This window comes from Podarcis filfolensis, assembly GCF_964270895.1.
Source record: "Podarcis filfolensis genome assembly, chromosome: 10".
Classification (NCBI taxonomy): Eukaryota; Metazoa; Chordata; class Lepidosauria; order Squamata; family Lacertidae; genus Podarcis; species Podarcis filfolensis.
Window position 1 is genome coordinate 18,868,329 of NC_139612.1, and position 17,524 is coordinate 18,885,852.

At 44.5% G+C, this 17,524-nt stretch overlaps 1 long non-coding RNA gene across 1 annotated transcript; it reads right to left on the reverse strand.

Annotated features, from left to right (window-relative positions):
* Nucleotides 1-10,850: 10,850 nt before the first annotated feature.
* LOC310743988 lies at nucleotides 10,851-12,370 on the reverse strand. The gene is made up of 2 exons (XR_014539302.1): nucleotides 11,932-12,370; nucleotides 10,851-11,245 (listed from the first exon to the last, which is right to left on the reverse strand). It is a non-coding gene; the product is annotated as an uncharacterized lncRNA (long non-coding RNA).
* Nucleotides 12,371-17,524: the final 5,154 nt, after the last annotated feature.

The window sequence follows — 17,524 nt, forward strand, 5'->3', positions numbered from 1 at the left end:
TTTTAAGGCTGGCATAAATCAAATGGTGGCTTTTTCTTATAAAGGAAAGGCCTATATAACGTGAGATCTGGGGACCTAAAGACCAATTGCTGCCATATGAATAAAGCTGTTTTTTTGCAATCATCCCAGCTATCTCATGTCAGCGGCAGCGGGGGATTTAAAGCAAGTGTACATTTTTAAAACAAACAATAATAATATCCAGAGAAGCCCTTCAGCCATTCCCACTTGTGAGCATTGGTAAGTAACAACCAGGGACTGGCATTCTCACATGGAGCGCCCCTGCTTTGAAACTCCCCACACTCCATGAGGCTGCTTGCAGTCCCTCCAAGTGCCCCTATTTTCCAGGGACAGTCCCGGATTTACAGAAGCTGTCCCGGTTTCTGATTTGATCCTGGAATGTCCCGCTTTTCCTTAAAGGTAAAGGTAAAGGGAGCCCTGACCATTAGGTCCAGTCATGGCCGACTCTGGGGTTGCGACGCTCATCTCACTTTATTGGCTGAGGGAGCTGGCGTACAGCTTCCGGTCATGTGGCCAGCATGACTAAGCCGCTTCTGGCGAACCAAAGCAGCGCACGGAAATGGCGTTTACCTTCCTGCCGGAACGGTACCTGTTTATCTACTTGCACTTTAATGTGCTTTCAAACTGCTAGGTTGGCAGGAGCAGGGACCGAGCAACAGGAGCTCACCCCATCACGGGGATTTGAACCACCAACCTTCTGATCGGCAAGCCCTAGGCTCTGTGGTTTAGACCACAGCACCACCCACATTGGCTTGTGCTAAATCTAGAGGAAGTCATAAGACTGAAACGATGCCAGTTGGACGTTGCCATCCCTGTGCTCAGTCAGTGGTAGCTAGTGCCCTAGGCTCAGTGGTTTAGACCACTGCGCCACCCTACCGCTTTTCCTTAGGATGCCTCTATTTTCACTGGAGAAATGTTGGAGGGTATGGAATTATGCGGCCACCGAGCCAAGTAGTATAAACACAACCTTAAGAAGGCATCTGAAGGCAGCTCTCTATAGGGAAGTTTTTTAAAAAAAATGTTTATTGTTTTCTTACGTTTTTATATATGTTGGAAGCCACCCAGAGTGGCTGGAACAACCCAATCAGATGGGTGGGATATAATTAATAAAGTTGTTGTTGTTTTTGCTGCTGCTGCTGAATAGGACTTTCCTATTTTCATTGGAGAAATGTTGGTGGGTATGAAATAAGACCAGGACTCCTGCTCCTTTAATGGCTGTGTAGAGATTTCATCAGGTGCAGCTTGTTATGCTGAAATTCTACACAGCTGTTAAAGGCAGAGCAGCCCTGCATTCCTTTGCATCTGGCTGCATTATAGATGGCGGAAATTGTTCTGCAACAACCACTGACTTTGCCTGCTTTCCTTTCCCTGCCTGTTGTAGAAGAAGGAGCCTACTTGTACCCCAGAGAAGAAGGGTGAGTGAATGGTGCCATTTTGAAACTTTTGAAACTATAGGCCCCATCTATAGTTAGAGACTGGGCATCCTCAGCTTGGAGCAAATAAAAAATGCATAAATGCACCATGGGAGCACATTATTTACTTTTTCTGGACGTTTTTTCTTTTCTTTCTTTCTTGTTAGCTGTACCAAGTGCTCGCTGTCCCTAAGCATGAGACAATAACGTTACATTATTTAAGAGAGCATCTCTAGCATTATCAGGATACAAACCCGTCTCTGGGAATAAAGGTCAGTAAATATATGTGGGTCTTTGTCTGCTATCTTGCTGACATTTTACTATTCCCCATCTTCCTCCCACCCCCACTTTCCTTGAGCAATACACAAAAACACAAACATTAATTTAATGGCTGCCTTTGCCTTGGGTAATACTACTGATGTCATGTAGAGAGAATTCAAAACAACTGGCTCTTCTTATTAGAAGATGTAATAGAATACAGTGGAGCGGCAGAAAATGATAGATCCTTAAATTTTTTATTAGCGGTCATTTCACTCCATGAGATTTGTTCTCATTTATCGCTTTTTAATCTTCCCTCTCCCTTTCACCATTTTCACCCCACCGCTGTTCCTTTTGCAAAAGTAAGACTTGGGTAACCTGACCTATAACCCTTTACCTAGAAGAAAGCTCCATTCCACAGTGAAAATTATTTCTGAGTAAACATACCTAGAATTGCATGATTTATTGTGTTTTTAATATTCTGTTGGGAGCAGCCCAAAGTGGCTAGGGAAATTCGGTCAGATAGGTGGCATATAAAACTTGTTGTTGTTGTTGGTAGTGTGTAAGCTCCTTGAGGCAGAGATCCTGGGCCTTTTCCCAAGCCCCCTTTTGCATCTGTTACTCTATGTAAATAGACATCCCCTTTAGCATTTCACGGCCGCTAACAGGGACACACCACTCCTCTCGTTGCTTCAGGAGCAGGGCTTTTTTTTTAGCTGGAACTCTCCGGAACTCAATTCTGGCATCTCTCAGGTTGGCACCATTGCCATTACAGTGGTACCTCGGGTTACATACGCTTCAGGTTACATACACTTCAGGTTACAGACTCTGCTAACCCAGAAATATTACCTTGGGTTAAGATCTTTGCTTCAGGATGAGAACAGAAATTGTGCTCCAGCGGTGCGGCAGCAGCAGGAGGCCCCATTAGCTAAAGTGGTGCTTCAGGTTAAGAACAGTTTCAGGTTAAGAACGGACTTCCGGAATGAATTAAGTACTTAACCCGAGGTACTACTGTATAAGATAACAATTCATGGTGAGTTCTGGCCCCCCTTTTTCTAGAAAAATAGCACTCTGCCTATCATTATGTGGCCAAAACACCGCCATGCAAGCAGGAGGAAGAAGCCTTGGCAGGTTCTGAGTTTTGTGGAAAGTACACACAAACCAAGGAAGAAAACTCTAAGGTGGGGATATCTATGTACAGTGGTACCTCGGGTTAAGTACTTAATTCGTTCCGGAGGTCCGTTCTTAACCTGAAACTGTTCTTAACCTGAAGCACCACTTTAGCTAATAGGGCCTCCTCCTGCTGCCGCGCCGCCGGAACACGATTTCTGTTCTTAACCTGAAGCACTATTTCTGGGTTAGCGGAGTCTGTAACCTGAAGCGTATGTAACCTGAAGCGTATGTAACCCGAGGTACCACTGTATAGAAATCTATGTATCTAGAAATTCTATGTATCTATGTATAGAAATATAGTTACATGCTATCACTTGTCTGGTTAGAGACAACAAAGAATCTTTCTTTCAGAATGATGCCATTCCATTGAAATCTGTTTGACAAATAGCACAGTTCCCTGGTGTCACCGTTTGCCCACATTTCCCCATATTTTGATCTGGCAGCTACAACCGGAATACATCCGAACTCTGACATGCTTCTAAGAGCAAGAGCATGGTGCAAATGGCCTGCCTTGAGTCTTTTAAATGCCACTGTTATTAATCAAAGCTGCTAAGTAGTAGACCAGAGACGGATAATTAATGTGCTTGTCAGGACAGCCGCGTGTACCTATCAGAGTCTTTTTATAGGCTAATATTTTAAATAGGGAAGGTTTTGCATTGAAACTCTTGTGTGGCTTATTTAATCACCCTGAAGAGGCATGTACAGATGGTAAAGTAGCAATACACCACTGCCTGATACTTGAGGACGGGGATGGAGGACAGGGCTGCCTCTGAAGACGGTTTGGAAACTTAAGCTGGTGAAGAATTCAGCAGCCAGGTTGCTTCCTGAGGCAAGATGGTTTGAGCATGAATTTGAAATAAGAGAGATATTATTTGCTCAGTTTGGAGCACGAATTTGGAAGATATTATTTGCTCCGTTTGGATTTTCAAATATAGAATGACCTCTTTCCTTCAGATTTATAAACCTGCTATAATGTGGTTTCAATATGGTATTTTTTAATTTATTTTTTAAATCATCTTGGTTGTGTTATAGAACCATTTCAGAAGAGAAATGCCAAGAACTGGTATTTTCCCCAAGTGGTCCCATGACTGCAGGCTGCTCTTCACAAAGATCTACTCTTCTGTTTTTTTTGCCTGAAGTTTTGAGGCAGCTACAGCGCAGTTTATTCTTCCCTGGTTTTGATAGGTTTTATGCTGTTTCTGGTTATATTGTATTCCCCATACGCCTTTCATTGCTATGTTCAAGTTGGCCCCTGATCTGATTAGATGTTCACCCCATAATCTCAATTTGGGACCTTAGCTGTGCTCGGTAATTATCCATGGAACTAATTTTCATAGTCCTGGATAATTACAGCATGCCAGCTCTTCAGTGTGACATTTGTAATCCTATCATACAGCCTGCAGTACATTAGAATCATTTGCTTTATATTTATTGCTTAATATGCTGTTGCTCACTCCTTTCACTGGTACCTAGACATTTCCTAATAAATAATACTACTAATAATTTATTATTTACATGCTGCAAATCTGACTGGGTTGCCCCAGCCACTCTGAGCAGCTTCCAATAAATTAAAGCACAGTAAGACATCAAACATTAAAAACTTCCCTACACATGGTTCCCTTCAGAGGTCTTCGAAAAGTCAGATAGTTGTTTATTTCCTTGACTTCTAATGGGAGGGTGTTCCTCAGGGCGGGTGCGACTACTGAGAAGGCCCTCTGCCTGGTTCCCTGTAACCTCACTTCTCGCAGTGAGGGAACCACCAGAAGGCCCTCAGAGCTGGACCTCATTGTCCAGGCTGAATGATGGGAGTGGAGACACTCCTCCAGGTCAGTGGGTCCAAAGTGTTTAGGGTTTTAAAGGTCAGCACCAACACTTTGAATTGTGCTTGGAAACATACCGGAAGCCTATGTGGATCCTTTAGGACTGGTGTTATACGGTCCCAGTGGCCGCTCCCAACCAGCAGTCCAGCAGCCACATTCTAGATTATTTGTAGTTTCCAAGTCATCTTCAAAGGTAGCCCTACAAACTGTGCATTACAGTAGTCCAAGCAGGAGATAACCAGAGCATCTACCACTCTAGTGAGACAGTCCACAAGAAGGTGGGGTCTCAGCTGGCGTGGTAGCTGATAAACAGCTGCCCTGGATACCGAATTGACCTGTGCCTCCATGGACAGCTGTGAGTCCAAAATAACTCCCAGGATCCTTTAGGGGCATAGTTACCTCATTCAGGAGCAGGGAATTCTCCACACCTGCCCGCCCCGTCCCCCAGAAACGGTACTTCTGTCTTGTTAGGATTCAACCTCAATCTGTTTGCTGCCATCCATCCTCCAACCACCTCCAGACACTCACAAAGGACGTTCACTGCCTCCACTGGTTCCGATTTAAAACAGAGGAAGAACTGGGTCTCATCCGCATATTGGTGCACACCGAGCCCAACCCCACTGATGATTTCTACCAACGATTTCATGTAGATGTTGAAAAGCATCTAGATGATTTGCTGAGCTTTCTGATCTGTTGCTGGGGAAATTAAGCCCACCCTTTCACCCATTGGAGTGCGTGGGACTTTCAAATGCAAGACTGGATCATGTCCTCAAAGAATTTTGTGTTGCATTGTTGAAAGTCGGAAACTAAAACTTCTCAGTGTATGAAGCAAAAGTATATATTTACAGCTCACTTTTTCTGTATTGTAATAGAGCCCACAGCATTGACAGTGTTACAGTGCAGAGGCGCAACAGGAAATCAGACTGGATCTCTGGAGACAGAATCCATAAATCCATTGATATAATGGAGGAAAGACATCTATGTTTTCCCAGAATTGTGAGCTATAATTTTAAAAGTAGGCATGACTCATTGCATTGCCCATTTCTCCACGTTAAGAGAAAGCGCTGATTTTACCATCACTTTTCTGTCCACTGCAAAGATTAAACTCCATTCTAGCTAAAGAGACTTCTAATTGTGTTCCTCATGCCCAGGTTTTACAATGTGAAAATCATATGATATAGGAAAAATGATATTTTAAAGAGCGAAGAAGCAGAATTGAGAGCACATTTTAATAACCATCTGTCCCTAGCTTTAGAATTGTCCAGTCACGAAGACATAAAAAAGATATATAGATATAAAAATTAAATCTGCCAGCTCCCATTGTTGATAACCTTGCCATGAGCTCTTTTTCTGGAACTTGCCGACATCAGTTCAAGGGAGGGAAAAGGAATGACATAGTATTTAGGCTCACTGAGCTCTCTCCTCCATCAATCTGTCCTCAAAAAGAATAGTTAGAGCTGGAAAAGGTGAAGAAAAGGGTCAGTAAACCTGCATACCTTGGCCCAGTATACCTGAAGGAGTGTTTCCACCCCCATCATTCAGCCCAGACACTGAGTTCCAGGAGTGCCATTTTGCCCTCAGGATTGTGGGGGCTCACCACTGATGGGATGCTGGATGCTATGATCCTAATACACGACTGTGGCCTAATGGGAAGTCTTGCTCTCACGCTTCGCTCCTGCACATAATGCTGCACAAACCGTCCCAATACTAAGACATTCCCTCACCACCCCAGAATGTTCAGTTCACATTGAGTTCATGAAACACCGTACCCTGACCTGTCCTTAATGCATAGTTGACCACATCTATTGGAACGTAATTGTTTAAGTTTTGCATTATCAATCATTAGTTATATTTTAATTAGGAGGTTTTCATGCCTGTCTAGTTCTGTGCTCCCTTTCCCAGCCCTTAATCTATCGGTGATTAATGCCTATATGCAACCTTTTGCTTTGTACTTGTGTTAACCAATCAGCAATAAGCACATGTGTGGCAATGCTGTAATATTCAATAAAAGGGACTCCCCGAGACTTGCTCGGGAGATGCCTCCCAGATGACACTCGCTACCTGTCTGTCGTTATTTCAACCCAACACACCACCGCAACACGGATGTGCGGCATCTCACACACACATGCCTGCACACACATATGCATGCTGCCGGCTCCTTTTCCTCCTCTACGCAGCCAGTGAGGCACCCTGAAATATAGTGGTACCTCGGGTTAAGTAATTAATTCGTTCTGGAGGTCCATTCTTAACCTGAAACTGTTCTTAACCTAAACACCACTTTAGCTAATGGGGCCTCCTGCTGCCACTGCACCGCCAGAGCTCAATTTCTGTTCTCATCCTGAAGCAAAGTTCTTAACCAGAAGCACTATATCTGGGTTAGCGGAGTCTGTAACCTGAAGCGTATGTAACCTGAAGCATATGTAACCCGAGGTACCACTGTATACTCAGAGTCGAGAATGGATTTCATGCTCTTTATTCAGCTCAGGGTATGAGGATGGTATATAAACCATGTAAATAAGCAAATACGATGCAACCTTGCATCTTTCCTCCCTTAATCTGTGTCCCGTACTTGGATCCGTGAATGTGCTCTTTTTCATCCCAGATTGAATCCCTTACTCTGCATTTTTCTAGACATTTTCAGATCTTATTTCCGAGAAAGCAGTTGACATTTTCTTTCTTTTTTTGGGGGGGGGGGAGGGGAAGAAACATGAAAGAAAAGAAATTCCCTGAACTGCCAGAATGCAACAGTAGGAGGTAAGGCTTCAGCTGTCGGTTTGCTTCCTGGCATGCAATTTTAATTAAGGAGTCAGCATGCATGCCACACAAGCCCACAGGAGCTAGGAGCTAAAAATGAATGTGATCAACGGCTAGGAAACATTAGGGACAGGGACAACAATGAAGTGCTATGTCTCAGGTGCCTAATATAATGTATACACGTCCAAATAAACAACAGCTATCATGGCTGGTCTGGGGGAGCAAGATAAATGGCCTGACAAATGTACTTTATTTCACAAGCTACAGCTATAAGGATATTAATTATTGGCCGGAAGGCAGCATCTGAGAGGCAGCATCATGTAATGAGTCAACCTGAGCCAGGGAGAACTAGGTTCAAATCCTACTTCAGACAAGAAACTCCTTGGGTATCCTTGAACAAGCCACTCTGCCTTAGCTTAACTTGCTTTACAGGGGTGATGTGAGCACAATATGGGAAACCCCTATGTATTCCCTGAATTCCACGGGGGAAGAGTGGAATGCAAATGTAAGTTTTTAATGTAACATTATACATTCATTAGGGGACACGGGTGGCGCTGTGGGTTAAACCACAGAGCCTAGGACTTGCCGATCAGAAGGTTGGCGGTTTGAATCCCCCTGATGGGGTGAGCTCCCGCTGCTCGGTCCCTGCTCCTGCCAACCTAGCAGTTCGAAAGCACGTCAAAGTGCAAGTAGATAAATAGGTACCACTCTGGCAGGAAGGTAAACGGCGTTTTCGTGCGCTGCTCTGGTTTGCCAGAAGCGGCTTAGTCATGCTGGCCACATGACCCGGAAGCTGTACGCCAGCTCCCTCGGCCAATAAAGCGAGATGAGTGCCGCAACCCCAGAGTTGGCCACGACTGGACCTATTGGTCAGGGGCCCCTTTACCTTTTTATACATTCATTAAAGCATGGTATTTATGGTCACACGCTTCTCCATGGGCTCAGTCTCTTCTAACTTCCAAACAGCTGTGTTTTCCCCTCTTTTCAGAGCTCAGCACTTTCAGCCTTCTGTATCTCAATTAAGCCATGCCTTGCAGTGTCTATGATTTCCACTTTTACCTTCTCCTGCAGTTTTGCTCTCTTTCTTTCAAGAAGAGAAGAAACACCCCAACACTCCGTTCAACTTAGCAGTGTTCACAGTGGATTCTAAAGCACAGTCATCTTGCTTCGCGTAAAATGCACTCTTTTTTCCACTAGATACCTCCCATGTGACCATCATTAGCCAATCACATGAGAACTACTAGGGAATTATCTAGAATTCAGTTAAAAGGTAAAGGTAAAGGACCCCTGACAGTTAAGTCCAGTCACGAACGACTCTGGGGTTGCGGCGCTCATCTCGCTTTACTGGCTGAGGGAGCCGATGTTTCTCCGCAGACAGTTTTTCCAGGTCATGTGGCCAGCGTGACTAAGCCGCTTCTGGCAAAACCAGAGCAGTGCATGAAAACACCATTTACCTTCCCACTGCAGTGGTACCTATTTATCTACTTGCACTGGCGTGCTTTCGAACTGCTAGGTTGGCAGGAGCTGGGACAGAGCAGCAGGAGGTCACCCCATCGCAGGGATTAGAACTGCCAACCTTCTGATTGACAAGCCCAAGAGGCTCAGTGGTTTAGACCACAGCGCCACCCACATCCCCAAAGCTAAAAGAGTTTCACCCAGCAATGACTCATGATACTTTACTACTCTCTCTTAAAGCTCCCTTAATCAGCATTAAATCCAGACAATTCTTTTGAGTGAAGTTATCCAATAAAGCAACCCTAAGATGGCGTTAGGGACACAGGTGGCACTGTGGGTTAAACCACAGAGCCTAGGACTTTCCGATCAGAAGGTTGGTGGTTGGAATCCCCGTGACGGGGTGAGCTCCTGTTGCTCAGTCCCAGCTCCTGCCAACCTAGCAGTTCGAAAGCATGTCAAAGTGCAAGTAGATAAATAGGTACCGCTCCGGCGGATAAGTAAATGGCGTTTCCATGCGCTGGTTTGCCAGAAGCAGCTTAGTCATGCTGGCCACATGACCTGGAAGCTGTAAACCGGCTCCCTCGGCCAATAAAGTGAGATGAGCGCCGCAACCCCAAAGACGGTCATGACTGGACCTAATTGTCAGGGGTCCCTTTACCTTTTTAAGATGGCATTAAATCACCCCCCTCTCTCTCTTTCACACACACACATACTGCATCTCCCCACCCCCACCCCGCCACTGGTGTAATGAATCTCTCCTCTTTTCACAGAGCCAAACAACGAGAGAGAGGGGGAAAGGGGGAGAGGGCTGGTTCAATATCCTGAACTTTCCATGACCATTATTAATCATACAAACAGCCTTTCCCAAGGGTACTGGGGGGGAGGGAACCTTTTTCAAAAATGGGATGACTGGCTGTTGTTTTCACTATTGGTGGAGTGATCAGGCATAGCATTGGGATGGGAGCAAAGGAAAGTCTACACCTGCCTCCTTTTATATCTGCTCACATCAGTCTTGATGGCCTTGTACTAAAAATACCTTGTGAACGAGAAACAAATTAATCGGATGCGACTTTAAACGGAGAGCACCCAAGTTCGGGGGCAGAAGCAGCAGAGAAACTCCTACGTCATTGCATTCCCTATCTCCTATAAAGGGCAATTAGGAGCAAGATTGAGTTTAAAATGTGTAGGATAAACAAATAAAAAACGAGACAGTGGGATGAAGAAGTATACAGAGCTTTTGGATTAATTTTGAATCCAGTGCTGTAGCTTGTGGTTGGGATGGGCAAACCTGTCCATTCTGAGTTCTCTCAGTTTCTCATTTTTCCTGTCTTCGGTTCTCCCCATTTCCAGTTCGCTATCTATACCGTATTTTTTGCTCTATAAGACTCACCTTTTCCCTCCTAAAAAGTAAGGGGAAATGTGTGTGCGTCTTATGGAGCGAATGCAGGCTGCACAGCTATCCCAGAAGCCAGAACAGCAAGAGGGATTGCTGCTTTCACTGCGCAGCAATCCCTCTTGCTGTTCTGGCTTCTGAGATTCAGAATAATTTTTTTCTTGTTTTCCTCCTCCAAAAACTAAGTGTGTCTTGTGGTCTGGTGCGTCTTATAGAGCGAAAAATACAGTATATTTAGCTCCTTGTGAAAATTCACCAGCATTTCAGTGTGAATTTCTACAAACATGTGAATGCATGCCTGCAGTTTTGCCCAATGCCCACATTTTTGCAGAGCAATTTCCCATAATGTACTGAATTTGTTTTGTCTGTTGTTTTCACTTAAAACGGGCATTTTTATGAACACCCTGCCCCAGTATGCACATTTTTTTCTAGGTATTTCTTGGCTGGAGAACTACATTTCAAAATGCAGCAAATTTTGAAGGATTTCGGTTATCATATTGTTTCACAAACTGTGATTTAGGCAGGTGCTCCTTGAAATGCGAATTGAACTGAATTTCTCCCCATCTCTTATCCATTGCTAGACTGCCTGCTTTGCAGGTTTTATCACCTGGCACTTTCAGGTAGGGTCATGATACACAACTCTGAATTAGATGGATCAATGGTTAGATTCGTCACGAGAAGAGAAGTAAATGTGTTGTGCTTCTCCCATGTTGCTATTCTGACAGTAAACAGAACTGGTCATCTGCTTGACAGCAAATATGGATGAGAAGTTTCTCTTTGTCATCCAAATGTTGCGAGCCATTCCCTTCACAGTCCAGGGTTCAAGTTTTGGTTAGAATGTGCTCCATACATCATCTTCTCAAGAAGTCAGACCAAGTGAGGTGACGTATTTATTTCCAATTCATGCAGTGTTGTCCTGGCATTTGGATTTAGTGCTGGTCTTCCTCAGTCCTCATAATTGCCTGAGATAATGAAAGACAAGGAACAGAGAGGGATGTTACGAGAAAGAGAAATGACGAAGGTGACGTGTTCTAAATATAGTTGCTTCTCTGCAATGTGCAGCCAAACTTGGGGTTTTGTTTTTGCCTTAACTTGTCAGACTTCTACTTCAGTTACTACTTCCTTCCCTCAGACACTCTTGGGTGCTGAAATCAGCAGAGGGAGCTTTCTTGGTCGTTTCAACCCCTCAGAAGTTCAGCGCATGGCAGCCTAGGAGTGGGAATTTTCTGTGCCAGCCCTAATGTATGGAATTCCCTCTCCACAAAGGTGTGTCTGGCACCTTCATTGTTTAGTTTCCATCCTGTGCTGAAGATGTGCCTCTTTACCCTGGCCCAGGCACAAGCAAACTCGGCCCTCCCTATGTTTTAGGACTACAACTCCCATCATCCCTGTTAGCTAGGGATGATGGGAGTTGTAGTCCCAAAACATCTGGAGGGCCGAGTTTATCTATGCCTGCCCTGGCCTAAGACACCAGAGATATGTAAATAGAGGAGCCGCCCAATTCTTGGTGGTAATTTGCTTCAAACGGTTTTCGATATTGTATTCTTAAATTCCTGTAACCGATCCAGGTACGTCACGCTGGAGGGTGCATAAGAAATCAAATCATCATTATTGCCATTATTATTATTTTGAAAATCATGTTCCATACCAAAGAGTGTATCAGGAGGGTTTATTCTTCAGGAGAAATCCACCAGTTATTCATTCACTGAATTTGTTCATTGCTGCCAGCAAAGGAAAGACTCCAGGCATTTTAAAACAATAAAAAAAATACCACAATTGCCACAAATTTGCCGTTTAAAAATATTACTGCAAACTAAAAGTGTTCATCCACAAAAAAACAATTTAGAAATAAAATACTCTTTGCCATTCTTAGCAGGAAGATGATCCCTAAGATACAGCCAAAATGGCCACAGAAACCACAATGCTGAAGCTGCTGCCCAAATTCCTGAGAGAATAAAAATATCTTCGTCTGCTGCCAAAATAATGCATTGGCTCCAGGGAAGCATCCCCAGGGAGAGTATTGCAGAATGATAGCCCGTGGGATCTTATTCTGATGCTTCTGTTGCCTCAGATGATTCTGCTGTGCTGAATTCTGAAAAAGAACATAGCAAAAACATGAATATACTCAGTGATACTGAAAGGCGAGCTTATGCACTTCGTAGTTGAAGATTTATTCCCCAAATATGTGTCAATTCTGAATATGTGTGCTCAGCATTCATCATGCTAGGGGCTGGCATCTGACTCTGTTTTACTCAGAATTAGACCTATTGAAATGAATGGGCCTCATTTAGTCATGGTCATTAACTTCAATGGGGTGAATACCACCCTAGGTTTCCAAAGCTGGTAGCCCAGGACAAAAGTTGATTACTTCATCCCCTTACTCTTGACTGAAATGGTCATTGATTGCTGGAACTGACCTGGAATTATAAAATGGAAATGCATTTACAGAACCAATACTTTAACTCTGAGGCAATCAATTGGCTTGATTGCCAATTGATTGCTTGGGAATGCCACATGCTGTTTTGGGGTTGTGTGTGGATCTGTATCAGCTCTCGGTCCAGCTTGAGCCCTGTTACCAAGAGGCTTTGTTGGAGATTCCAGAAAGGTTCATGTTTCATGGCTGCCTACATTCCCTGGAGGCAATGTGATCAGCATAGGTGTCAACCATCCCTTATTTGGCGGGAAAGTCCCTTATCTCCCAGCGCTGTGTCCCGCTGCTGTCCCTTATTTCAAAGGAAGCAGCTCCTCTCCCTCCCTCCCTGCTGGCCAGGGAGGAGGGAGGCTCCAATTGTGTTGCTTGGCTGCGTTGCTCACCCAATAAGGAGTCTAAGAACGACTGGGGGTGGAGCTTGCATGCCTTGTGCCGATCAAATCGGCCGCATTGCCTGGGGACTCGCCTTTGCTTAGCGCTTCCTAGCGGAAAGGTGACGGTGGTTTCCCTTGCTGCATCCCCTTTGCCGGGTTGCTGCGCTGTGGGAACCACCACTTGAGGCTTTGTTTGGCTGCTGGCTGGGCTTTCTGCTTTTGGCTCGGAGGGGCTCAGAAGTTGAAAATACCTGTGTTCGAAAATCCCTTATTTTGGCTGCTGATCCCTTATTTTCAAGGCTGCTGGTCCCTTATTTTCAAATCTGTAAGTTGACAGCTATGGTGATCAGTCAGGGTCCTCCTGGGCCATAACTGACTAAACCCATTGAACTGGCTTCTCTTACTCCCAGGGATTTTTTTCAGCAGGAATTTGCCGGAACTCAGTTCCAGCACCTCTTTTTCTACAAAAAAAATAGCACTGCTTACTCCCATGCACTGAAATTCTCAGGCATCGTTAAGAGAACAAAACACTGAGAACTCTTAGAAGAAAAGCTGGATATTTTTCAAGCATTTTGACAATGGTGTTCACAATGTGCAACTAATTACCACCCAAATTGAGGTTATTTTGCAGATCGCTAGACCGGACAAGAAAGGTTTCTGCCCTCCTTCCCTTTCTATTATATGAATCTATTTTTTCACCTTTTATCTGCATCATCTGGAAGCTTCCACACCTATAGTCGGAGCGGCGGTGCTGCATGAACCTTCCAAGATTTTATTTTTATTTTTTACAAAAATGTTCTGTGTTGTTTCCCTTCCAGCATCTATAGCCCCTTTCTGCCTCTGCATCATCTAGGGATGCAGAAGGTTCTCCTGAAGCAGACATTCAGCAGACGTACACAAGGGGCTGTAGGCAGAAAGTCAGGGCCAACAAGTCATCCCCCTTGTGCCATGAAAAACATGGGGTGAGAAGAATAAATGAGTAGAACAACAATTTTAAAGAGATATCTTAGAACCGGACTATTGGTTTTAACTTGGAGGGGTCTTAGGTAGCAGCAGGAAGCAACTACAGTGGACGCCCAGGTTGCGAACGTGATCCGTGCGGGATGCATGTTCGCAACCCGCAGTGTTCACAACCTGCGTCTGCGCATGTGCGGGTTGCGATTCAGTGCTTCTGCGCATGCGCAAAGCGTTCTGATACTTCTGGGTTTTGGCGGTCCATAACCTGACGCAGGTCCGTAACAGGACGCAGGTGGCACTGTGGGTTAAACCACAGAGCCTAGGACTTGCTGATCAAAAGGTCGGCGGTTCAAATCCCCATGACAGGGTGAGCTCCCGTTGCTCGGTCCCTGCTCCTGAAAACCTAGCAGTTCGAAAGCATGTCAAAATGCAAGTAGATAAATAGGTACCGCTCTGGCGGGAAGGTAAACGGCATTTCCGTGCGCTGCTCTGGTTTGCCAGAAGTGGCTTGGTCGTGCTGGCCACATGACCCGGAAGCTGTACACCGGTTCCCTCGGCCAATAAAGCGAGATGCGTGCCGCAACCCCAGAGTCGGCCACGACTGGACCTAATGGTCAGGGGTCCCTTTACCTTTAGCAATTACGAAATAAGTGGAGGCAAGTCTGACTTCATTTCAACGGTGTCCGAAAGCTTTGACTTGGTAGAATGAAAATTGCAATCACTGGTTCTGTAATGAGACTTCATAATGCTTGGTCGTATACCAAGTCAGATTTGTTGGTCCATAGAAGCCCAGTATGGTCTACTCTCAGGCAGAAGTATTTCCCGTCACCCTGCTTCCTGAATGTTTTAGCAGCGACTGAACCTAAGACCTTATGCATTCAAAGCATGTGCTCTACCACTGAGTTTCAGTCTCATCCCTTCTGTTCTTTGCAGTCCCTACCTCTTCAAAGCACCTTGGAGGACAAGAAATAAACAGATCTTCAAAGCCCCTTAACTCCTAATCTAATAGTCATCTAATATTAAGTAGAGGAAGAATGTTTTCAGTTGCACCTGCTTCTACAAACAGAAGTAGAGGAGCTGCCTGCACAACAAAATAACAACAATCTCAAGCACACATCAAGAATCTTTGCTCTCCCATTCACTTGAATGGGCTTTGGCACCCAAATAAAAATATACAATGAACTTTAAACACCACCAAGCTGATAAAACTTAAATTGGGTTGTGTGCATTGTTTTACAATGTGTTTTTTACATGTGGCATAATTAGAAATGTGGCCTATGTAGTACATAATGATAAAAAATGCAATTAAAAATGAAGGCACACAAAACTTTTTTCAAACAAACAACAATTAATCTAGTATTGTGGGGAGGGGGTCGCTGTTGTTGTGTCTGTCTTCAGCAACCGGGGTTGTCAGCATTTAATCTTAGATGCTATTTTGTGCCTTAAGAAATGAGATGTAGAATTCAGCAGGCAGGATTTTCGCCAGGGCAAGATGGCTTGAATATATAGCACAAATCCTGGCCTTAGTGCACTGACTGCCAGTTAGTTTCTGGGCACAGTTCCAAGTGCTGGTTTTGACCTATAAAGCCTTAAGTGGCTCAGGAATGCAATACTTAGAACTAATTCAAACTTTGAACTAACTCAAACTTAGAGCTGTGAACCAATTTGAACTTTGAACTAATTCGAAGTTAGAGCTTCAAACTAATTCAAAATTAGAGCTTTGAACTAATTCAAAATTAGCACTTCGAACTTCTCTCTGGAGCTTTAAAGCACAGACCTGTGCCTGGAAAGAGCAGGGCAAAAGGCAAGTCCAAAGCGACACAGTGAACTGTTGCAGTTTCTTTTATCTCACCTTATTAAACAACAAAATGTACAAGCCTTTTCCTCATGTATGCAGCCCTTTCACTCCTCCCTTTGCAGTGAGTTTCAATTTTAAAAAATAAACCAGGAAGCCTTCATTTCACCAGTTTCCCACTTTGCCTGCACCATAGAACTATAGTTGCCGGCTTTGGAGCAAGCTATGATCTTAAGCCAACTGCAAACTATGGCTTAATATCCTTTTCGCTCTCTGCAAACCTTTTTAAAAAACTTGTCCAGAACTGCATATGGCTGACCAATCACTGTTTAGCCACCTCCCCTTCTATAATTATTATGCAATGGGCATAGCTGCTTCATTAGAATCACTCTTGCTTTTTCTGCACTGCACAAAGGAAAAGATACCATGCAATCAGTGCTCCTAGTGATGTAGCTAACAATAACCCTTTTCTAAGTTAACATACGAATAACACTGATAACACTTTTATCTGCTACCTTTTGTGGCATCTATTGTTGTTTCAACTTTCCATCCCTTACTGCAAAGATGATAAACTTGATAGCTGAAATTAAACCATGGGGGAAAGGAGAATGAAATAGGCTGATCCCACTTGCATAGTTTTTTTGGGTTTTTTAATGATCTAAATAGCTTAAAATTAGATTTCCACAAGCTTTAGGTTTCCCCATTTATAACTATCGGTATTTTTATATTGCTGGTTCTGCTGTGGTTTTATCAGCTGTGCTGATGTTTTATAGATATTTTTAATGCTTGTTTCAGGTTATTGATGCGTAGGAAGACAGGCTGTGGATGAAGGGCTGGATAGTTAGGGAGAAACTATTATTATTATTGTTACTGTTATTCTTATTATTTATTATTTATACCCCGCCCATCTGGCTGGGCTTCCCCAGCCACTCTGGGCGGCTTCCAAAAAAATATTAAAATGCTGTAATACATCAAACACTAAAAGCTTCCCTAAACAGGGCTGCCTTCAGATGTCTTCTAAAAGTTTGGTAGTTATTTTTCTCTTTGACATCTGGTGGGAGGGCGTTCCACAGGGAGGTCGCCACTACCGAGAAGGCCCTCTGCCTGGTTCCCTGTAACTTGGCTTCTCGCAGTGAGGGAACTGCCAGAAGGCCCTCAGTGCTGGACCTCAGTGTCCGGGTAAAATGATGGGGGTGGAGACGCTCCTTCAGATATACTGGACCAAGGCCGTTTAGGGTTTTAAAGGTCAGCACCAACACTTTGAATTGTGCTCGGAAATGTACTGGGAGCCAATGTAGGTCTTTCAAGACCGGTGTTATATGGTCTCGGCGGCCACTCCCAGTCAGCAGTTTGGCTGCCGCGTTCTGGATTAGTTGCAGTTTCCGGGTCACCTTCAAAGGTAGCCCCATATAGAGCACATTGCAGTAGTCCAAGCGGGAGATAACCAGAGCATGCACCACTCTGGCGAGGCAGTCTGCTGGCAGATAGGGTCTCAGCCTGCGTACCAGATGGAGCTGGTAAACAGCTGCCCTATGCAACGGAAGCAGCACATCCACTTCCCTGGGAGAGGTATCTTGGCTCCCCTCAGCCTGACTGAGCCTTTGCAACGTCCCCCCCTTTCTGTCGTCGTCCGTGTCTCCTGAAAGCTCCCCCTCCCCAGACTCTGATGAAGTGCAGCTGCTCA